At 38.0% G+C, this 22,354-nt stretch overlaps 1 protein-coding gene across 3 annotated transcripts in view; it reads right to left on the bottom strand.

The window, feature by feature from the left end:
* Positions 1–22,354, bottom strand: part of SYT1 (synaptotagmin 1) — a 783,192-nt gene that overhangs the window by 687,360 nt on the left and 73,478 nt on the right. For 2 of the 3 annotated variants that reach the window (XM_088478101.1, XM_088478105.1), the window contains exon 2: positions 17,955–18,072. The exons of the other annotated variant lie outside the window; for it this stretch is intronic. The gene's annotated coding sequence lies outside the window, so the exon portion shown is untranslated. The remainder of the gene's footprint in view (positions 1–17,954; positions 18,073–22,354) is intronic. 3 annotated transcript variants of the gene reach the window in all.

Raw genomic sequence — 22,354 nt, 5'->3', positions numbered from 1 at the left:
CGTGTAAACATTTATGAGGATGGATCCTGTGATCTAGACCAATGTCGTTTTTTTGGATGTTGTCTATTTACTCATTAACACTGCATGATATTGCAAGAGAGTCAACTGAGGGTCTCATTCAGACCCACTCGCAAGCGCTTGAGCACTCGTAAGCGGGTCAATGTCGGGCCCTGCGCATGTGCAGCGGCCGCACTGTGCGTGTGCAAGCCCCGGAGTGAGAGAGAAATTCTCTCGCTCTGGGACTCACTACAAAAGGGGTGGCTGTCGATGTTGATCGACAGCTCGCCCTGTTTTGTAGGCGGGGCGGGGGGGTGGCTACACAGAGGCATTCCCGACGGAACGCCTGCCATTTGGGGGCGGCCTCATTGACCTCACTCGTGATGTCAGTGGTGAGCATCCGGCTCTGTTAGAGCCGAAAGCTCACTGGGGCTTGCGGCAGACGTGACCCTACCACAAGGGTCTCGTCGCAAGCCCCGACAGTCGCGATGGTCTTGACCATCGCGACCATCATCCTGGCCGCTCGTTAAAGCTGTGGGTGGTAACCCACAGCCTAGCGAGCGGCCAGGAGGCCGGATAATTTTTTAGATGTGGCCGCCCTCATTCAGTGCGAGCGCTCGCATTTTGCGAGCGCCTCTGAATGAGGTCCTGAGTCCCTTCAATCTTTCCACAGATTTCTAGTAAAAGTGCTGGTTACTATTGTATATGAAATATGATTTATATTCAAAACATAACCAACCTTACATTAGAAAAACAAATAACAGTATAAAACCTGTGATCACTTGAAATAGTTGCAATATATAACTGGCTCATACTATGGAAGGCTGGGAAGTTCTCAGTGTTCAACTAGAAAATGTTACATCACATTACATCACAAAATATAAAATTATAACTTTCTACTTTACGAGTCCCTGCAGTCAGACTGAACCTCGCAGCTCATGGAGCTGTGAGGTAAGGTCTGTGTAAAAAACACAAAATCAGATTCGAGCGTAGGAAAAAAAAACATTAATTCCGCAGTTTACGCGTAATCGGTGGGTTTCCATGCCTGAATCCTGTTTTTTCAGCATGAGAAAAAGGCTGTTTAATTGAATAGCATTTCGTGCATGCTGGGTTTTTTGCCGGCAATTAGTCACGGGGTAAACCCCATGGCTAATTGCTGCGCCAGAGGTATTTAATTAACTGGGATTACCCTGCGAGCGAGTCCCCGCAGTCGGACTGATCCTCGCAGCCCATCGAACACAAAATCGGGTTCGTGCAGAGAAATAAAACTTTCTGCAGTGGAATCGGTGGGTCTGAATCCCAATTTTTCAATGTGGGAAAAAAAGCTATTTAATTGAATCGCCTTTCTCTGCACTGCTGGGATTTTTGCGGGTAATTAGTTGCAAGAGAAACCCAGCGGCTAATTGAATACCCCCCCATATAGTGAACATTCCTAGCAGCTGCCGCAAGTGTAATAGTAATTAAGCTGAACAAAAATATTCAATTTCTCCTTTTAGCATAATTCCACAACACATTCTACTATAATACTAACAAAAATGTTCCCACGACAGCTGCATAGCTAAAAAGAAATTAATCTAAGTTAAAAGATGAGCCATTGTTACATTGACAGTCAATGCGAGATCCAAAACAAATTGGAGATGCCATTTGCAGCACAAAAGAACTGAAGACATTGACATATGCAGGCAAGCTTTGAAAATTTCTGCAAATAATAGCTACAGGTACTGGTGACACAATTGACAGTAGAGAAGAAATGAATGATTTATAGCCAGGCCATTTAGGTAACATTTAGTCATACTAAACACATTGTTTTTAATGCACAATCTGGATGCTGGTCTGGCACATATCCCTTTGTTAACATGGGATTAGAAATTATTTCATTATCATATGAATATAATGAGAAGATGAAGTGTCTGATACCCTTTAATTTCAAGTGTCTGCATTTGTATTATGCTACCAGTCTGAATTTTTGAAAAATTGACGAAAATGTTCAAAAATGTATGTATGCATTTTAAGTCAGTAATCATGTACACTATAGCTTTATGTTAGATGCCTTAGGGGCAGATGTACTACGCTCTGGAAAGTGATAAATTGGAGAGTGATAAAGTACCAACCAATCAGCTCCTGTCATTTTTCAAACACAGCCTGGAACATGACAGTTAGGAGCAGAGTGGCTGGTAGTTTATCACTTTCCAATTTATTATTTTCCAGAGCTTAGTACATCTCCCCCTTAATGTAAAAATGTTTAAACTTCATTATATTTTCTAAACCATGAAGGACCACTGAAATATTTTTAATGTTGTGGCAAGCTTAGCATTTATAAAACTTATTTCAAAGCACACCAAAGTTTAAAATTTGCAAGATACTGTGTGTCACAGCACAAAACTTGAACCCAGTATGAAGCAGTGGTTCTGCCCGATGAGCCACAAGGTCAGCTGTTATCCCAGGACTCAGTCCAGAGAATGCTTACTCTTTGCATTTCCTAGAAGCATGCTCAGCTACACACATTTCCTGGTAGCATCCAATCGACCTGCATGCAAGCGGGTTTATAAATCTGACAGGTAATTGCACAAACTGCCTGATTATAGTGTTTTCTTGCCTTGATCGAATGCTCTCTGATTTCCTGTGTATGATTTCAGCTATTCCTGGCAATCTTCCAGCTCTCGGGCCCTTGATCTGACTCTTGTTAATTTTGAATTGTGTAAAGCTACTACAAATCATGACTCTTGCTCTGCACTCAGCTACAGATTGTTATTCTCCCCACAAATGCCTCTGCTACTCCTTGACACTGGAATCCTAAAATCTGCTTTCATCCCAAAAGTAACACACCAGCCCTTACACTGTGCCTTAATTTTAAAATAAAATCTAAACACAAGTCTGAAACCAACTGAACAGATCCAATTCTAATTACTAATTTATTTTTATTTATAAAGAGCTAACATTATGCAGCTCTGTATATCGATACATACAATGATATAAAATAAAATAAACTTGCAATCAAAAAGAAAACAGATATTAGTCTTTGGGAGTATTCAATTGGGTGCTGGGTTTTCACCACAAAAGAACTTGCGCCCAATTATGGATTACCGCGGGTATGCATGCTCCTGATACCCATGGTATCCAATTTTAAAATATGCAGGTGGTGTGTTCTGCTTAGAAAAACCAGTTTGATGGTGGTCTCCACGGCTCCTGGTCATCTCTCCTTCATCTTTGCACTGGGGAGGGGGCTGCTGGGAGTTCAGGGGGCTGCTGGGAGGGAAGGGTGCTGCTGGGAGATGTAGTTCTCCCTGCTGCTGCCTCTGTGTGGGTTACACACATCCGGGGGTCACATACTCATAGTTACACACACTCATTCATATTACATACACTTACACATACTACACACACTCACACATACTACACACGCTCTCACACATACTTACACACACTCACACACATACTTACACACATCGCTGCTGCAGAAGACCGGATCCGACACTGGATGAAGAAGACACTGCTTCGGAAGGTGAGCAATTACTAATTAACCTAACTGGAAACTTCCAATCGCTTAATTAGTCATTCGGGGGGAGAGGGGGTGCCGCAGGGGTTCCCAGAGTAATTCCCAACCAATTTTCTCAAAAATTTTAGTAAAAATTGGTCGTGCTTTGAGGCCGCAAGAAAAAAACTTCCCGCCGCTCAAGAAAAGAAAAATAGCAAAAATCCTGCAACTGTGAGAAAATCCCTGCTGGTGCAGGATTTTTTATATTCTCGCACCTAATTGAATACCCCCTTAGATGTAAGTTTACACATAGATGCAATTCAACAATAATCAATTGAAAATATATTTATCTCCAAGCTCTAACTCATCACTATTAAATTTCCTTTGAAACACCTCTGTATTGTGACATGTAAATTGAATCAGTTACTGTATTTAGCAGTTTCACTAAACTGTGAACAATGTGCATCTGTATGTAAATTATGTTTGACCAAACATTTATGGCCAACTCACACAGAACTAACTATTTGGAGCTGAGGCAATTAGAAAAGTTGAAAGGAGTTTAGACAGACCTGTCTCCAAGCACATGAAAATATCTCTTAACTCTCTCCTACACACTAGACTATATTTTGAATGATATGGCCAATTCCGACACATCGGAATGACATATCGTTCAAACCGTCAAGTGTGTATGCACTAAGCACTCCCATGACGTCGTCCGTTGCATCTTCAGATCTTCTCTACATGCAGGAAGATCTGTCAATCCCGTTAAAGTTTCCTTGTAGATTGTGCAGTGTGTACGCTCTACCGAACGACCAGGCGATATGGTTACATTATATAGTTAATGATCTAACCACCAAACGATGCAAGATATATCGTTTGGTCATATGTTATAGTGCATACACACGTACGATCAGTCAGCAATAATGATATCGCTGACTGATCGTCCTCCACCTTCCCGGTGTGTTGGATGATCGTTATCGTTCATCCAGAACACCACCAAACCACCAATGATGGGCCAGCGACCCACGATCAATGATCGTGGGTCCCTATGTAACATGGTTGATATTGACCTGGTTGGCCTGCATGCACGGTTGATGGAGGATATCGTTATCATCCATATGTTCCCGCGCATCGCTGGTTGTTTGAAGGTTGGAAGGCAACGTTCATATCGTGCATTTTTATCGTACCGTGTGTACGTACCATAAGATTGCACAGTATGTATGGACTAGATCATCTGTCCGGGAGTTCAAGGGAAATCGTTAATGACATTGCATCATTTGCAAGTCATCTAGTGTGTACCTAGCATCAGCCATATGAAGAATGCAACATAAGTTTCATCTGGAAGTGTCATTGTTATCTGTAAATAAAGCATCCACAGTGTACACAGGAGTGATGAAGAGTTGAATGCAAGTTGCAAATATAAAATGTGCTCAGATAAAAAAAAAATTGCTAACCATACAATGCTGCTTGCAAACGTGAGATGATGCATCCAGCTCAGCAGCCTAGCAAACTGCGGCTTCTTACTCCAGCAGACAACAGGAGCAGATGTGGCCTGACTTATGACAGCTGCCAGACATCAACATTTTGTTCATATATTGCACCCCCCAGGTGTTGATCCATCTCCAAACAGACTCATGTGCGCATGTTTGATACTCAGCATGGGATTTATTTTGGATGAATATTCCATGACAGTATTTCAACCATGTCTACATGCTTCCTTCCCAACCCTCTGTTACTTATACAAATTCAGAATATTTGTGTTTTAAATTAGGGCACTCCTGCGTCCTTTTCTAGCATTATCCATGTTTTTAGAAATTGGATATATTAATCCAATTTTTTTTATTTTTACAAAATTCAGACTCATAATTAATTTGTAATTTCAAGGGTAATGAGAAAATACATATTTAAATATTTTACTGTAATTCCCAACCCAAAGGAAAGACAGGCTATGCAATGATGTTAATGTAATGATTAAATAATTAATATAGGTGAAAACACTGTTTTTTTTAATTTACGCAAATCTAAATTATATATCCATGAAAAGTGAATGAAATGCTATGGTAGAGTAAATCATGACTCATTTTTATAGAAGGTATGAATACAACATGTAATTTTTGTCATACAATTTTGTAGGTCAATTGGTACATCAATAAACTCCCGAAATATAAATGCATACATACCGGATATGAATCCCTATTTAATTATAAAGGCATAAATGACATGTACACTATCCTAAGCCTCCTCAAATAACTGTGTATATTGATTTTATGCATGAATTAAAATAAGTAAATATTCTAAAAGTAAAAACACATAAATCTTGAAATAAATAATCATAACTAATTTTATAGCCATTCAAAGCATTCTTTCAGAGATACATAAAAGCTCTGCTTTAAACAGAAAAGGATTTTTCCATTTAATGTGAAGAAAACTCTACAAACCATACTATGCACTAATAAAGTAACCAAGCAATGGCCATGAAGGATTTCAAATGCTTTTAGTTAAATAAAGGATCAACAATAAAATAAATATTTAGTAGATGATAAGGGCGCAAAGAACTAATATAATTAATGTCATGTTCAATCTGATCTGGCGGACTAAACAAATGAATGGTTTGAGCTTGTAATTGAAGTCATATCAGTAATTCAATGGCATGAATAGGTCACAATATATCATCATTATGTCACTGTAATCCTAAACACCTTTATTCCTCCAACAAGAAAAAGCCACTAGGCAACAAACAGTTGAAAAGACAAATTCTTTAGGCACACAAATTCAGGAAATTGTATGGGAACTGTATTTGAACCACACTGAAGTTGTATTTACAAACATTCTTTTATAATGTATTAAGCCTTAAGCTGTAGTGCAAATGTCTATTTAATATATTCATTTCAAACTACTGTTCTGTGTAGCCTTCAATATTTTGGCAACATGTTGTCATTGATGTTTATAGAACATATAACTTTTTACTTTGTTCAAGGAAGCAGCATGGTCATTTTAACTGATTTCTGTGTTAGACTGAATCCTAATTAGAATACTGTATTTATTATTTATGCTGTATTTTCTCTATATCCTGTATTTGTATAGCTATCAATAGCTCACTACACTTACTATTACTGATAGGTTGGTGCTTTATCTCTCTCCACTTTATCTCTCTCCAAGGCTTAAGCTGGGTACACACTGACAGATATATTGGCCGATCAATTGATTGGCCAATATATCTGTTGCCAGTCGGCCAGTGTGTAACCGCGATATGACTGTGAACGGCATCGCTCCCAGACATATCGCATTGGCAGTGCTGCACAGCCGATGGACAAATATGTCTGCAGACATATCCATCCTTCGGCAAGTGTGTACGGGCGGTCTGCGGCGGCAGCCACAGGGAGGAGGTGGATACGCCCCCACTCTGCCCCCCGGCCAGCGGGACCCACCCCCTCCTACACACTGAACACAGATGACGGTTGCTCAGTGTGTACGAACAACCATCATCTGCAGATATATCTGTTTAGTGTATACCCAGAATTAGTACATCTACCCCTGTATATGCACCTCTATTTAATAGTAATTAGTATATCTCCCCCACAGTATATAGGCACAATATGCCCAAAGAAGACATAAAAGAGTATTACACTCTCAATATGACATATATATAGTAGCCCTGAATATGCTGTTGTTGGGTGTTAAAAAATGTTGTGCAGAAGCAAATTTTATATTTAAATAGACCTACCATAATACCTATTGAACTGAACTACTCTCTCCACAGACTGCTAATCGTATTAAAGAAGGAATACAATTGTATGTGGGAGCCTGAAAATAAAATGGATTGCATAACATTAATATTGTTACATTCACAATTCTGAACATTTATGTTAAAAGTGTTCCAAACAAACTTTGTAGTGCACAGATCAAATATAGTTGGTAAAAATGACATCAAGGGGGACTACGTATTTTTTATATATTAAAATGTATTTATATAAAACCTGCATATTATACTGCACTGCTCGCAAGCTTACCATCTATAGCAGTGGTTCTTATTCATTTTCCACCTGAGTACCCCCTGGCAGCTCATTTGTAACCTCAATATTTGCTAAGTTATCCTTGTGTAATGAATACAATTGCTATTAGATAAAATGTTTAGGTGCCCCTATACATAAAAGCAATAAATGTGCTATAAACAAATGAAATGACAGAATAGAATGAATATTACATATATATTTCTCACATATTGCAATTCATCAAAAATGTAAAACAGACAACAAAACTAGTCCTCGTATGCTTTATTTTACTGGCATACAGAGATAGACCTTTTCATTTTGTTAGGGTGCTATGGTGACAGATGTGGCTAGAGATCCCTAGGACACTGCTATCCTTATGTGTCTAATTATACCATGGATGTCCTGACCTGCCATTTTCATGAACCCCTGAATTTCACTGCAAGTACGGCTACTGGTATTAGTACTCTAGGTTGAGAAACGCTGATCTATAGGATAGTAGGAATTTGATGCAAAGATAATGCTATACAGTATATTGCATATTGGTCCAGCTAGATTGAACACTGAAAGAGTGATTTCATAAGTAGAGAGACAGACAGACAGAGAAAGAGGATGAGAGAATATTTTTCTCTTGCAGTATCGCTGTGAATAGAAGAAAATTAAGTGGAGTGGGAAACTTTTGCCAATTTTTATTTTTTTATGCAAAGTACAAAGAATGACTGTGCATATGTTGGAATAAAATTAGTTAATACCACTGACAGAATCTGAGACCTATATATAGTCTTTTCTGTATCTGCAGAAATGGTTACTTATTCTCTCTGTACAGTATACTGTTACATATTTGGGACTAAAATAACCAATAAACACAGGTTCTGGAAATAATGTATAGATTGTATAAAACAAAGATGATACGGGTGATGATTTCAGAGTAATAGGTTAATGTTTCCAAGTACTATATCACTGGGGAGATCTACTAAGACTTGGATATAGATAATGTGGAGAGAGAAAAAGTACCACCCAATCAGCTCCTAACTGTCACTTTTCAGGCTGTGTTTGAAAAATTACAGTTAGGAGCTGATTGATTGGTAATTTATTTCCATCCACTTTATATCTCTCAAAGGGCTAAATTTACTAAAGTGAGAATTTTTAGAAGTGGAGATGTTACACCTAAGCAAACATTAAGATTCTAGCTATTATCTTCTAGAAGGTGATAGTTAAATGTTAAGTAGAATCTTATTGGTTGCTATGGGCAACATCTCCACTTCTAAAAACTCTCACTTTAGTAAATATACCCCCAAGACTTAGTACATCTACCCTTCTATCTCTTTAGAAGTAGGTGTAACAGAAATAGTAGCTATTCAAATACACTCTAATTTATTAATCAATTGTTTCATAACAATGGTATGTTGTCTATGGTGCTCAAGGTCCAGGTTGTAGTGAATGTGGCCAATTTTGGACAAGTTGTAATGGGATGTACATAGAAAGGTTATGTAACCTGGTTAACCCCAGTGCACTCTGACTACTGTCCCCAGTCTACTAGAGTGCCATAAGAACTGTCCAGGGAGGGTGAAAGAACACAGGGGGCAAACAAGGGATTTAAATGCCAGATAGACAAATGCCAAAGATAGACAAATGCCAAATTGTCTATTGCAGATCTGATTTTTGCACAGACCAAATGACACTCAACCAGGATGTCCATTCAGGGGAGCAAAGAAAGAAGAATGTCAGGCAGATGGAGGAGAGGGATTTCGTACTTTATGATGATTGATTACAGTCCAGAAGTGTGGTTAATTCTCTCTCCCTCTCCCTCTCTCTCTTCCTCTCTCTCTCTCTCTCTCTCTCTCTCTCTCTCTCTCTCTCTCTCTCTCTTTCTCTCTCTCCTATTACTCAGTGGATACAATGTAGAGTATATTTTTTGTCATTTGGCAGAATGTGCAACTTCTAGAGTACAGTAGATATATACAGTGAATGTAAAATGTATGGTACTGTAGAAGATCCCCCCTCCACCACCTTTGTTATATAACCAAGTATTGCCCCCCCCCCCTAACATGATGCAGTCTGTATGGTATAACAAGGTGTTGAATTTTTTATTTGGTCAAAGTGAAGAAAAAAATAACAAGAATTATTTGTTATCAAATAGAAATGTCCATGTTATCTGCAATTGTGCTGTACCTGCACATGTTATTTCTATGAAAGTGGTGGCAATTTCAACATTGCATGGTGTGTTTCATTATCCTCTGCAGGTTATTCATACAAGAATTAATGAAACCAGAATAGTGAAAGGCTTACTAAAGCCTCTATTCAATTTGAATATTGTAATTAGCATAACTGTGCACCCTGGGACTGACAGAAAATTGGTGCCTTAAGATTGTTTGTTGTGCTCAGAGGGTTATTGTATTGAATAGTTGTTTTTCCCACTGTGCATCTTTTTATGCAAAAAGAACACTCAGAAATGCCTATAGAATGGACTATAATTATTTTGATCCTCGGCTGGAATAAGAAACTGGCTGCGAGCAGATTTTAGTACTGATCTACACTGTCTAAAATTCTAAATCATATGTACAGTATATTGTACTTAGGACGAATACATATTTTTTACCAGTAGTTACCTACAACATGTGTTAAAGTGAAAGAAAACATGTTTATTATCAACAAAAAAGAAAGTAAAAGAAGCAGAGAACAATGAAGGGAATGCAGTCTTGATAGCATGTAAAAACAATTATAGTAGTTAGAATAAGTTCTATGTAAGCTCCATACTCCTGAGCAGATACTGGCTGGTTCAATATATAATTGATAAGTAGAGGCGTCTGCTTGACTGCCTAATTTTCATGTAAACCTCATGGGCTAAATGTGATTCACTACTTCTATGTGTTCTTTTTTGACCTCTTATAGAAAAGCTGTAGAAAATGATTTTAGAGGACTGGCTACAAAGACACTAGCTAATCTATCTGAACACATAACATTAGGGATTTAGATTTGTTCTAGCTAATGATGAAGTGTGATTTAGACACTTGCTGCCCTTTTCTTTTATTCACCTTAACACTCTAAAATGATCTAAAAAGGAAATGGATTATTTCTGCTGAGGGTATATTACCAGAAGATTCAGTCATTTAAAAATGTATGTAGTGTTGTCAAAGAGTTTCCAGTCCAAAAAGTGTTTTCAAAATTGTTTATATTAAAAAGCAATACCTAATTTTTGGAGGTACTGTACAATTTTAGACATATCTTTATAGCGTACAAATCAATATGAAAAAGCTTATTTGTCTAGGCATCACTTAATACAATCAATTCTATCAATAACAGGTTGGGTACGGGATCCCGGCACTGACAATGCCCGCGTTCCGAATCCAGGCAGTGTAATCCCAATGGTGGAAATCCTGACGCATGCATGTATTCTAACCCTTCCACTAACCCTACCCCTAATCCACCTTTCCCACATCCTTGCAATATAACCCTAACCATCCCCTCTCGCAGCCTAATCCTAGCCTCCCCCTAGTGCCTAACACTAACCCTAAACCTATCCCTAATACTCCCCATTGGTATCGCAGCCATAGGGATTCTGGAGCCGGGATTCTGATAGCTGTAGGCATTCAGGTGCCAGGGCTCTGTCCCCTGTCATTGGATGCACAGGGATGCTGACTACATCCCATCAATAACCTGTTCATTGCTTTGTATTTGTGTAGTTTATGTGATTTTATAAGTCATAAATCATTCAGTCTGTGCTTACAACTAGCTGAAAAAACTTATTTAGAAGGTCTCTTGACATTATACTAGCTTGTTATTAGATAATAAAGACTCCAAGGGCTCTATTTACTACAATCCGCATATTGAATGCGGATTGTAGTGTGATATTACCGAGTGAATTCGCATTGCGAATTCAGGTAATATCACAGGGATTTACTATAAATCCCTTGCAGGGACAGAGCTTGCGATAAAGCTCTGTCCCTGCGGATCCCATCCGCACTCTAGTCGCGGTATTTTCGGAAAAAATACCGCGACTAAGAGCACGCGCATGCGCCGACCGACCACCGCTACTACCCCCTCACCGACGCTAAGCCCCGCCCCCCGGTGCTAAGCCCCGCCCCCGCGATCGCGGACCCCCGCGACCCCCCCCCGCGACCCCCCCTCCCTTCATTACACTTACCTGCATCCTCCTGGCCTCCGGTGGTCTTCTCCGGGCTTCCCGATCAGGTGATCTCCCATACTGCACTGGGGCCCGATCACCTGATGACCGGGCCCCAGTGCACTGTGGGAGACCAGCTGACCGGAGAGGAGCCATCACTGGAGCCCCGATCACCGGTCCCTGGATTCAGGTAAGTGAAAAAAAAAATGTTTAATTTTTTTTTTCTTTTTTTTACAGCAATCAGCTTGCGGTCTCTTTAGACCACATAGCTGATTACTGGTACCGGCTCCCGCCTCTGCTCTCCCCGTTAGAGCAGAGTGGGAGCCCGGTAACCGGGGGAGACCCTGGATAACGCCACCTCCAGGTGGCGTTATTATCACAGGGCTTCCCCCGGTATTTTTTTACAATTTATTTTTAGTAACTTGCACACAGATCACATTTCCCATTACAATTATGGGAAATGCGATCTGCTTTACTAAAAATAAGTGATACTGGGGGTTGGAGTAGAATTTTACTAATTCTACTCCAATTGCCCTGTAATAAATACAGGTGAAACTAAAATAATGGGAAAAGGGTGTGAAAACACCCTTTTTCACTTTATTTTAGTAAAAATAATGTTAATAAATAGAGCCCCAAGTGACTGATTTGGACTATAAAAAAATGCATTGTAATGTAGGGATACAATAGTAACATGTGCAAACATGTTACTATTGTAACTCCATACAAGTGGAGCCTTTTCCTTTACATTTTACCTATAACTACTCTATTTTGTGCACTGTTTCTGATGACACTGAACCAATCTAGCAATAGAAAATGAGAGGGGTCAGGCAGTTTTGTAAATTGTAACCTAAACAGTGTACACTGAAATAAAGACACATGTAAAAACACGAGCACCAGAACATCACATGTTAATTGGAGAGAAAGGCATCTCCTCTTTTTACTGCAGTGTTACATCAACACTTTCATGCGACTATGTTTCCAGTTAGAAAAGTGCTAATGTGTCATTTTTTATAGCCTTGTTATCACAGCTACAGGTGCATATCTTTTACAAATTGCTGATTATAATGACCATTTAAACCACCTTGTGTTTTGTATCTGTTCAAATACAATGGATCCCACAAACAGAAAACAGAAAAAAATTATGGAAACTAGGATGAAGATTGATACATAAGCCAGTTTGCGAAGCATGACTTATGTAACATGTTCTGCACATGACCAGAAAAGTAGCTACATACATATGTGCCTATGTAGATTTGTGAATGGATACAGACAAGTACATAGTAAATGTCTGTGAAAGCCATTTTATTTGTGGGTGGTCAAGTGCAAATACAGAACGACCCTCCAACGAAGTCATCATTGGACATGCTGTGGGCTCATGTCACAATGTCTGGACAAAGTAGAACTAACTGCCTGAAGAACATCGCTTTGTACAGTACAACTGATGTAACCAACAAGTTTAATAACATTGAATAAACATATAAATAAGGAAATATATAAACAAATCACTGATTTTATTATTAGTAAATTATCAAACATTATAAAACATAGCAGTGTCCAATATTTCAACTGATTTATGCTATGAGTGATACATTTATCTCTGCAAATAAGCTATTTTTAAATACAAAGTATAAAGTAGTATTTGCTAGATCTACAACTGCAAAAGATATATGCTGCACAGCATGTATTACAACAATGCATGTGTGTAAATATTTTTTTCTGTGCTACGCTACATAGGTTTTCTTTAAGTGTAATGATTACTGTTGCAAACATTCTTAGATATATTCAACGTGCAAAAATCTCCAGAGGTCTCACACCCTCTTAACACAGTTCCCTTTTCTGCTGCCAGGGAGAAAAGAGCACATTCAACAACAGAATGTGTCAATTTTTTGTGTTATATTTTGCTAAAGGATTGTCACATATAACATTTCAAGGGCATGTAATGCATTAACAAGTAGGCAACATACCTAAATACTGACATCTAAATGATGCTTTGCTATACAGGTAGCAGGACAAATGGAACACTGATATCACTTATTGTAGTCATGCCATTTCTAATCATGTTACACTGGTGTACTTGTGGCCTTACATACAGCACCCATTATAACGGTACTAAAATAACTCTAAAGTACTTTACTAAAAAAGAGTAACATGGGTAATATGAGTAACTATGGTTAGTAGAGTAATGATGGTAAGAGCACAGGTGAACATGTTTTTGAGATAACAATTAAAAGATACTCCACAATTCAGACATCGCTCATTATGCCCAAACACAGGATTTGTAGAGGATATTTTATTTCGAAATGCATAATTTAAAAAAACACTTTTCTAGTCAAATAACAAGTATGGTTGTCTCTGAGTTACAATGGATTGCTTTTCATATAGTGTAAATGTTATGGAATAACAATTAATATTAGTGACCAATTATCCAGCATGTAGTATTCATACAGTAGCAGACACTGAGGTGCATTGTGACTCCAGCATGAAACAAGCAGTGGTACATGATTCTAAGTAGCATAACCAAAGGTGGTTTTATACCAGATGGTGCTCAGGACAAATGTCAAGTACTGCGCCCCTTAAAGTTCTTTAACTCTTCTTAAACCACTACACTTATGGGCCCATTCATCATCGCAAAATGACATAAATCTAAGTGACAATAATAATTTTCCCTTACACTTGTAAAATTCAGGTATCGACACTATTAAGCACAGTGGTAATGCAGAAGATAATTTCTGGAATTTCTTGAATGGGTATATAATGCTGGCTGTCGGGATGCCTCCTGTCAGAAAACTGACAGCAGCACCCCGATGGTTGGTATCTAGACAGGGGTCGGGTAAGTGCCCTTACCGCCCCCCCTAACCCTCCCTTCTTGTAGCCTAAACCCACCCAGCATCCTAACCCTCCCCGTTAGTGCCTAAACCTAGCCCCCCCTTTGTGCTTAAACCTAACCCTCCCCCCTTAGTGCCTAACCCTAACCACTCCAGTGATGCCTAACCCTAACCCTCCCCCTTAAGGATGCCTAACCATAACCTCCCCTGAAAAACCTAATTCTAATCCCACTACGCTTCCTAAACCTAACCCTCACCCTGCAGCTAACACTAAGGGTGCCCCGGACTTACCTCATTCGGGCTGGTGCCCTTTGGCGTTCCGGCGTCGGGATTTCACTGTCAGTATTGAGACCGGTGGCAAAGCCACCGCCGGTCTCATAACTACATCCCGATATTTCCTACTTACCCTTCATCTCTCATCCTGGCTATGGGGACCATCATTCCTCAAACTCCAAAAAAATGTAAGTTTTCAGAGTCTGACTGCAGGAACCTACGCCATTTCAGATGACATTGGTTTCCGGAGCTCCATTCCTTCCTATGGGAAGGAAATCTGGGTTTTGAAGATGGATTCGCTCAGATCCCTCCACACTGCATCTCTCTGGCAGTGAAGATGTGTGAACTCAGTTGGACCCGGCAATGTGAAGTTCCATTAAAATTAACCTCCATTTTACCACATTAATCCTTCTCTAAAGAATTAATATTAATCTACCTTCACACTAAATTAAAAATGTTTAAATTACAGATGATTACATATTGTATATTAGAAAAACACTTGAGCATAAGTTAAAATAACACATTGTAACCATAAATTCTAATCTATAACATTGTCCATTCAGTGACGGGACTTGTGAGTGTCGGGCCCAGGTGCAAAATTAAGCTTTTCCCACCCCACTCTCTTCTTCCACCCCTTTGGGAGAGGAAGTGGTTGACAGGGGAGGCAGTATCAGGCAGTGGGTGGCAGGAAGAGGCAGAGGATGACTGAGGAGGCAGTGGGAGATAAAGAGTGACAGGGACAGTGGGTGACAGCGAGAGGCTGTGGGTGACAGATAAAAGCACACAATGTGAATGCAAGCATAAATAGTGAATAAGCTCATATCACATATTTAAAAATAAAAAGCTTATTTGAGCAATGGAACTTCTGACGTACTCAATTTCTCCAAAATATCTCAAAAGAAGACAAAATGAAAACTTACAGTGTAGAACATTTTGCACACAGAACTATTATTTAGCTGTAAGAACTGTTCATATACAGTATTAAAATAGAATAAAAATTCTCATCTGAGCACAGAGGTCAACACAAAAAGTCCCTCAAGAGCTTAATTCCCAGAGGTAGAGTGGGTGGGAAGGAGCAGTGAGCGGGCTGGTAAGGGGCGGGTTTATCCTGTTAGGATACAGGTTGCTGTTGTTGCCTTGAACCCATATTGTGTCTTGACAAAGGTCCAGCTGGACCAAAACATGACTCTTCTTTTGGCTTACTGGTAATACATATTCAATATTGGAATATTACTGAAGCCTTTTCTGTACGGAATTAATACTGCATCTTATTGGCACTGCAGACACAGAAAAACACCACTCAATCTGTACCAAAGACGCTGCGCTGTGACTTTAACCACTTAGGAATTAGTTTTAAATATGTACAAAGTCGCAGATGAAGCACAATGGAACTTGACATGAAATAAAGCCATGGCCGCTACATTGTAACACTCTGTATACAGATTCAGACTCAGCACACAGATATACAAGTTGCATATCAAATTAATGAGTGCAGTCTTGGAAAGCGGTTTTGTTGTATGCAATTGTGACTAAGTTGCACATTCAAGTAAAAAAGACACAAATAAGATGCCCAGTGTAAGTCAATTTGCTTGGGACCAGGCACTCCAAGAAGAGCTGTTTGACATGACTGCAGCAAAAAGGGTATGAGGCCACATCTGTATGTATAAAATTATATTGTGCCTTCTTCTGTAATTTCTTGGTTGCCCCTGGTCTAGTGCTGGTTTCTGGCTGGATGGGGTGACTGGTGGCTCTCCTCTCTATCATCAGTACAGCTCCTCAAATTGTATTCACTGTACGGTTCTCACTATGAAATCTCATCCACATGTGTCTGACACTGTTACTTTAAGAAAGCCGTAGAGTGCGTACCAGAGAGAGGGGGGTCGGGGGCATTGCTTGCACACTAAATATTGCAATGGGTGCCTGGCTAGCACTACATGCAGGCTCATGCTTATAGGACCATTATGCCCTAGAGGGCAGGAAACAGGGTGTAGGCAGCAACCATGCCATAGTAATCAGCCCAGTAGTCCCCAGTACACTGCATTATCTGCACCACTGGTAGTTCTGCCCTTGTGCCCATTTTTTAGATGTCATTGTTCATTAAACCATAGAGAGTTGTCCAGAAAAGTAATTCCTAGACTGTAGACAATTATTTTTATCTTTATTTATATTTCACCACACAGGTTCCACAGTCCTGTTCATAGCTGTATAACATGAGCAAAATTACTTAATGGTACGAACAAGAACATAACTTTACATATATACATAATGATATAATTGCAGATCTCAGATTACATAATTGGGCCTAGGAGGGCATTTCAGAGGATGGGTGGGACATGAGAAAAGTCCTGGAGGTGGGTGGGAGTGGGAGGAGGTAATCAAGCATGAGGAGATGAGGTAGCTGTTGGCTAGTGAAGTCAGTGAGAAGAAGTATGAGTAGAAAGGAGGCTGTAAATGTAGGGAGGAGAAGAGTGGTAGAAGGCTTTGAATGGAACACGAAGACAGAAGGGGCAGCAGAGGTAGACCAAAGAGATAGAAAAATTAGTTAAGGATGGACTGAAGAGGGACAAGGCAGGAGATGGGAATGCTAGAAATTAGTAGATTACAGTATTCAAAGTGAGACATGATGAGGCCATGAATAAGAGTGTTAGTAGCTCCAGGGTGAGAAAGGGATGTACAATGAGTTATAGTGGATTTAATACAGATAGTAACCAGGATCACTTAAAAAGTAGGCATCTGCTCATCACAAAAACTTATATATACCATATATGTTATACACATATTAGATTACATTACATTATTAAATAATTTGTTAATATTTCTATATGAACAAAATGAAAATTCAGGCCAGGCAGATATTAAAAACTCTTGACATACTTGAGCCAATACTATAAGCATACATATAGTAACTTTAAACAAACTGCAAAACCCCTAATAAACTATACTATTAAAATAAATAGGGCAAATGTTGCCAAAACATAAGCATACATAAAATACAAATGCTGCATTTTGATTTACAACTTTTAATACAAGAGAAAACATATAGTTTGTTTGCAGCTGCTCTCGTTTGCTCTATACTGTAGCTGGTACTGTGTCTGGAGGAAGTTGAACTTATAGCACTATAAGCTGATTCGACCATAAGTAACTGCAAGTGGCAATACAGAATTTCATCTATTTTTTCAATTCTTGCCTTCATTATAATTAATTGTTTTAAGTTATCAGGTTTAACAAGACTCAATCTCTCATTCTCTTCAAGAATTTCATGAAATTCTTACCTTTTCTTATATTTATTCTTGATCAGCTTAGTTTGAAATGTTTCTTCCTTATATAGTCTTTAAGTAAGCAACCATCTTGATTTGTCTTTGTCTCCCCGTTGGCAAGAAGCACAAAACACTGGCCAAAATGAAAAAAAAAATAATAGATTATCTATAAGACAGATACAGTTTTGTTTACGTGACATTTTTTTCTGACTACAAACAAGCTCATTATTAAAGCTGGTAAGAAATAGTCCACAACATATGATCCAATGATAAGTTAGACCTAGAAGTAGATCCTAGATCTACTTCTCCTTCCCTCACCTTTCCCCCTCTCTCCTCTGTCATGTTTTCAGTTGTATATAGTAGAAGAAAGAAAAAAAAATTCCCTTTGGCGAGTGCACAAGACCCTAAAGAAATATCTAAAACTTAACCTTTACTATTGTTAAGTTAATAACCACGGATGTGGTATTGCATACATAGCAAAATCCAAAACCAAAATAATATGAAAAATAAATAAATATTTAAAATGTTGTAGTGCTCAGTTCCTAGATGTCTCAAATAAATATACTTAAATAGTATTTAACTGTGTAGTGCACATATATAGGGTTATTAAATAAAGTAATAAATGGTCATCCCTGAGTGATTCAGTAATGTCTGTGTCATATGTAATCAATAACACATATCAATTTTGTTTTCAAAATCAATGGGTTACATTAATACCCTCACAGTTTGTTAAAGAGATGTGTATATACAAAACTCATGTCTCTCTTTAATAGCCAGCTGGAGTCTATATAGCATACAGGGACACACAGTATAATTGTCCTGATTAATGTGCCACTCCAGAGCCGACAGCGTGTTAGATGGAGGCGGGCTGCCTGCGTGTATTAGCCGCACTGACTCTGCAGCGTCGTGCGGTGGGCAGTAATTCCCATCTCCATCACAATCTCTACAAGTGGGACATTAACAACACTAACTTTGTATTCATGGTACACACACAGTATTATTATTTGACATATTACTGTTAAAATGCTGACGCGCGTTTCACTAATGCTTTTCCAACAGGCAGTACCGAATGACCTGTGGAACATGCCTTAAATACCAGTGGCAACCAATCACCATTACTCTTAGTGTGATTGACAGGTTAGGTAAACCTCATTGTAGGCGGGGATTATGTTTTACTTCATTATTAGGATACTATGTATCAATATAATGGCAAAAGGAATACATTGTATCCAAACCTAGATTCTCACAGTTAACGATAGTATTTTTCTTTACCCATTTTATAGTGTAGATTCTCTACTTTCTTTCCATATATAAAGTATTAATAACACATGAAACCATCAATGCAAATACATTCTCAACCTTTATATACCATGTGCTAAAGTCTACATTCACTATATGAAATAGTTATTAATAATAATTGTGAATCGCTTTAGATTTGTAAATCAAATAAATAAATAATTAGTATTTATATAAATATAATTTAATATAATATAATAGTGCATAACTAATAAATATAATTCAAATATTTCTATTTCTTTAGGGTCTTGTGCACTCACCAAAGGGAATAATTTTTTCTTTCTTCTGTTATATATCACTTATGTATCCAGGAGTGGCACCCCTTCTCCTGATATTATATTCAATATAGAGCTAAAATAATTTAATATTATAAGGGTGACCCTGTACATATATAATTCCTGGTGCGACCTAATATCCCATTTCCCCTGTCCCTGATATTTAGAGTTATGTCTTCAGTTGTGTTTCTGCTAATCCCTTCTGTATCCCAGTGCTTTCTTATACTATCATCTTTTTGCCCTTCCAAGTCCCCTCACCTCCCCTTTCTTTTCTCACTATCTGTTAATAACATCACCCTTTCTTTAGTCTCACAAATCCACTGCCTAGGAGTTATCCTTATCTCTTTATTACCCCAGATTCACCTAAGACATTCATGCACTTACTGGTCATTTCTTAACAGGTCTACTACAACCTTCTTCTATCTGGCATTCCTTCCTCTCCCTACTCAAGTCCATTCAAATTCTGCTGCTCAGTTAATTTTGTTCTCCAACTGCTCTGCACCAGGGATGTAATGCCCAAGCAACAAGGCAACAGTGATTCTTAGAAAGTTTGGAATTATGTTTTAGATCACTGCATTATACAAACCACAACAAATCACATTCTCTGTAAAAGAAGTATGCACTTTGATGTAGACATGCCAACCCCATACTGGGTAGAAGCAATTAGAATATTCTGTTACAGTATTTACAAAACTGTTTATTTGGAAAGGTTATTGAGATAACTGCACATGATGTTATGGAATGGAGGTAAACCTGTTTTGCAGCACATAATTGTTTGGAATTAAAGCTCATGTACATAATCATAAAGAAATGTATGAATTCTTTTATACACCAAAATGCAAACAATATAATGAGTGTGTGATAAATTAAAGAGTAGTAAAGGTCAAATATAACAGTAGAAAAAAGTAAAAGTGCAGGATAAATTATGTTTTTTGATATCAGAATGCTTAATTTTGACCTGTTTATTTGGTCTCCATTTCATTTCATTACCAGGTAATTTGAACTTCAAATTTTGGTCAAATGCACCTTCTTTATGGGAAAGAACTAGATTTGTGGGCCATGATGGGAGTTTGGATGAAAGTATGCATTGTTTTATGTGCATTAGGCCTAGAGTGTATTTTTAAAGGTCACAGATCATTTCTTATATTACACAAATTTAAATTAAAACAAAAAAAATAATTTTATGAAGAAATGTGGATGTTTCTGCACAGGAGATTGATCATTGGGCTCAATCCATGTTATATAATGAAAAGTGATTGAGAAGATTAATTGTATGGATAAAATGCAATGTGAATGAGTCCTTACAATGAGAAGAACCCTTGCCTTTCCTTAACAACTATTATTATGATATGTTTTGAATGGAAAAAAAACTTAAGAGATCTTTATGATATATAGTAAGTATGTTGAGAACAGTTAACCTGTATTTCATCACAGATATTAAATTTCTACTATCTTTTATCTGATACACAATTATTTTACAGCAGTTCATTTCAGCTTTCTATTATATATCTTTCTAGGGTTCATCTTTTTCCTGTCTACATACTCAGTTGTTTTACAAAGAAAACCTTCAAAAAGAAACTCATGACTAAAGGGAGAGAAAGGAAAATAGAAAGATAACAGAGTTACACCTTTTTCACCAGATAAGAATGAGCCGTGTCAATGTAACGCAGTCTGCAAAAGCCTGATAATGTATATCTAATATTTTTATAGTTCATCCAGCTCTACCAACTTAATGGAGATAAAGAAAAAAACTATTTACAAGGTCAAACACAAGGACATAAACATTATCAAGTAGAATATATTCTTGCAAAGACATCGTGTGCAACTTCTTAGGCACTGATATTCTGCACATTGCTTTATACACTTAAACTGTATTTGCTACAACCTCAGTCTTCAAATTCAATCAAAATAATCTGATTTCTAAAATATACAAGAATCTCAAGAAACAAGACAACAGAGTCCCAGTATATATTCATTAGTACAATTGTGCAAATTATTATTATTATTATTATTATTAATAATAATAATAATAATAATAATAATAATAACAATATCATTTGCACACCATACACGATCGTTATCTAGGAACTACATATGAAAAATTACACAATTGGTAAACTTTGCATGTACTGTACAGCAGATTTTATAATTGCAGCATCAATGTTCTAGCAAGCAAATATCATAATTGTATCACTGTGTAGGGATAGATCAGGCCTGGGGCATTAGGTTGCAATTCCAACAATCCAGATTCTGAAAGCAATGCCCATAAAGATTTAGTTAAACTTTGTTTTAGTAATATATTAACACCATCATTTATCTTCTTCTAGACATGAGGCCTATTTATTGCTGTAACTTCTGAAGAAATTATGTGGAAACAGGATGCTCCTGCCTTTTGACAAATGCCTTACATGGGAGATGTCAGACTATCGCTACAGACCACAGTCCCCATTATTCTCAAGGACTCTGGTCTGGACCAATTTAAGCCCATTATCTGCTCTACCTCTAAGAGAGAGTATCAGCGAAGATAGATTGTCTGATCCCTTTCCTAGCAAACTTGGTGTTTTTCCAGGCCCGGCTATCACAAAATTGTACATATGTTCATATAAGGATGTGCATGTGCAGTGTCAGAACTGGCAGTAAAGAAACAGAGATAGCTGTCACTTTACTTCAATCCTCTTTGCCAGGACATGTATTGTTAAATACCTCTGAAAAGTGTTTCTTAATGTCAAAAAATTTTTTTTATGGGCCCCGTATTAATAAATATTAGCAATCTCAGCTCACTGTGGGATATATTTACTAATATGCTGTTACTGTTAATATGTATGGCTGTTGTGGCAATGCAAA

The sequence above is a fragment of the Taudactylus pleione genome, unplaced genomic scaffold (assembly GCF_031769625.1).
Source record: "Taudactylus pleione unplaced genomic scaffold, aTauple2 ptg000207l, whole genome shotgun sequence".
NCBI classification, from domain to species: domain Eukaryota; kingdom Metazoa; phylum Chordata; class Amphibia; order Anura; family Myobatrachidae; genus Taudactylus; species Taudactylus pleione.
The sequence above is the reverse complement of the archived record's forward strand: the minus strand, read 5'-3'. Positions and strand labels throughout refer to the sequence as shown.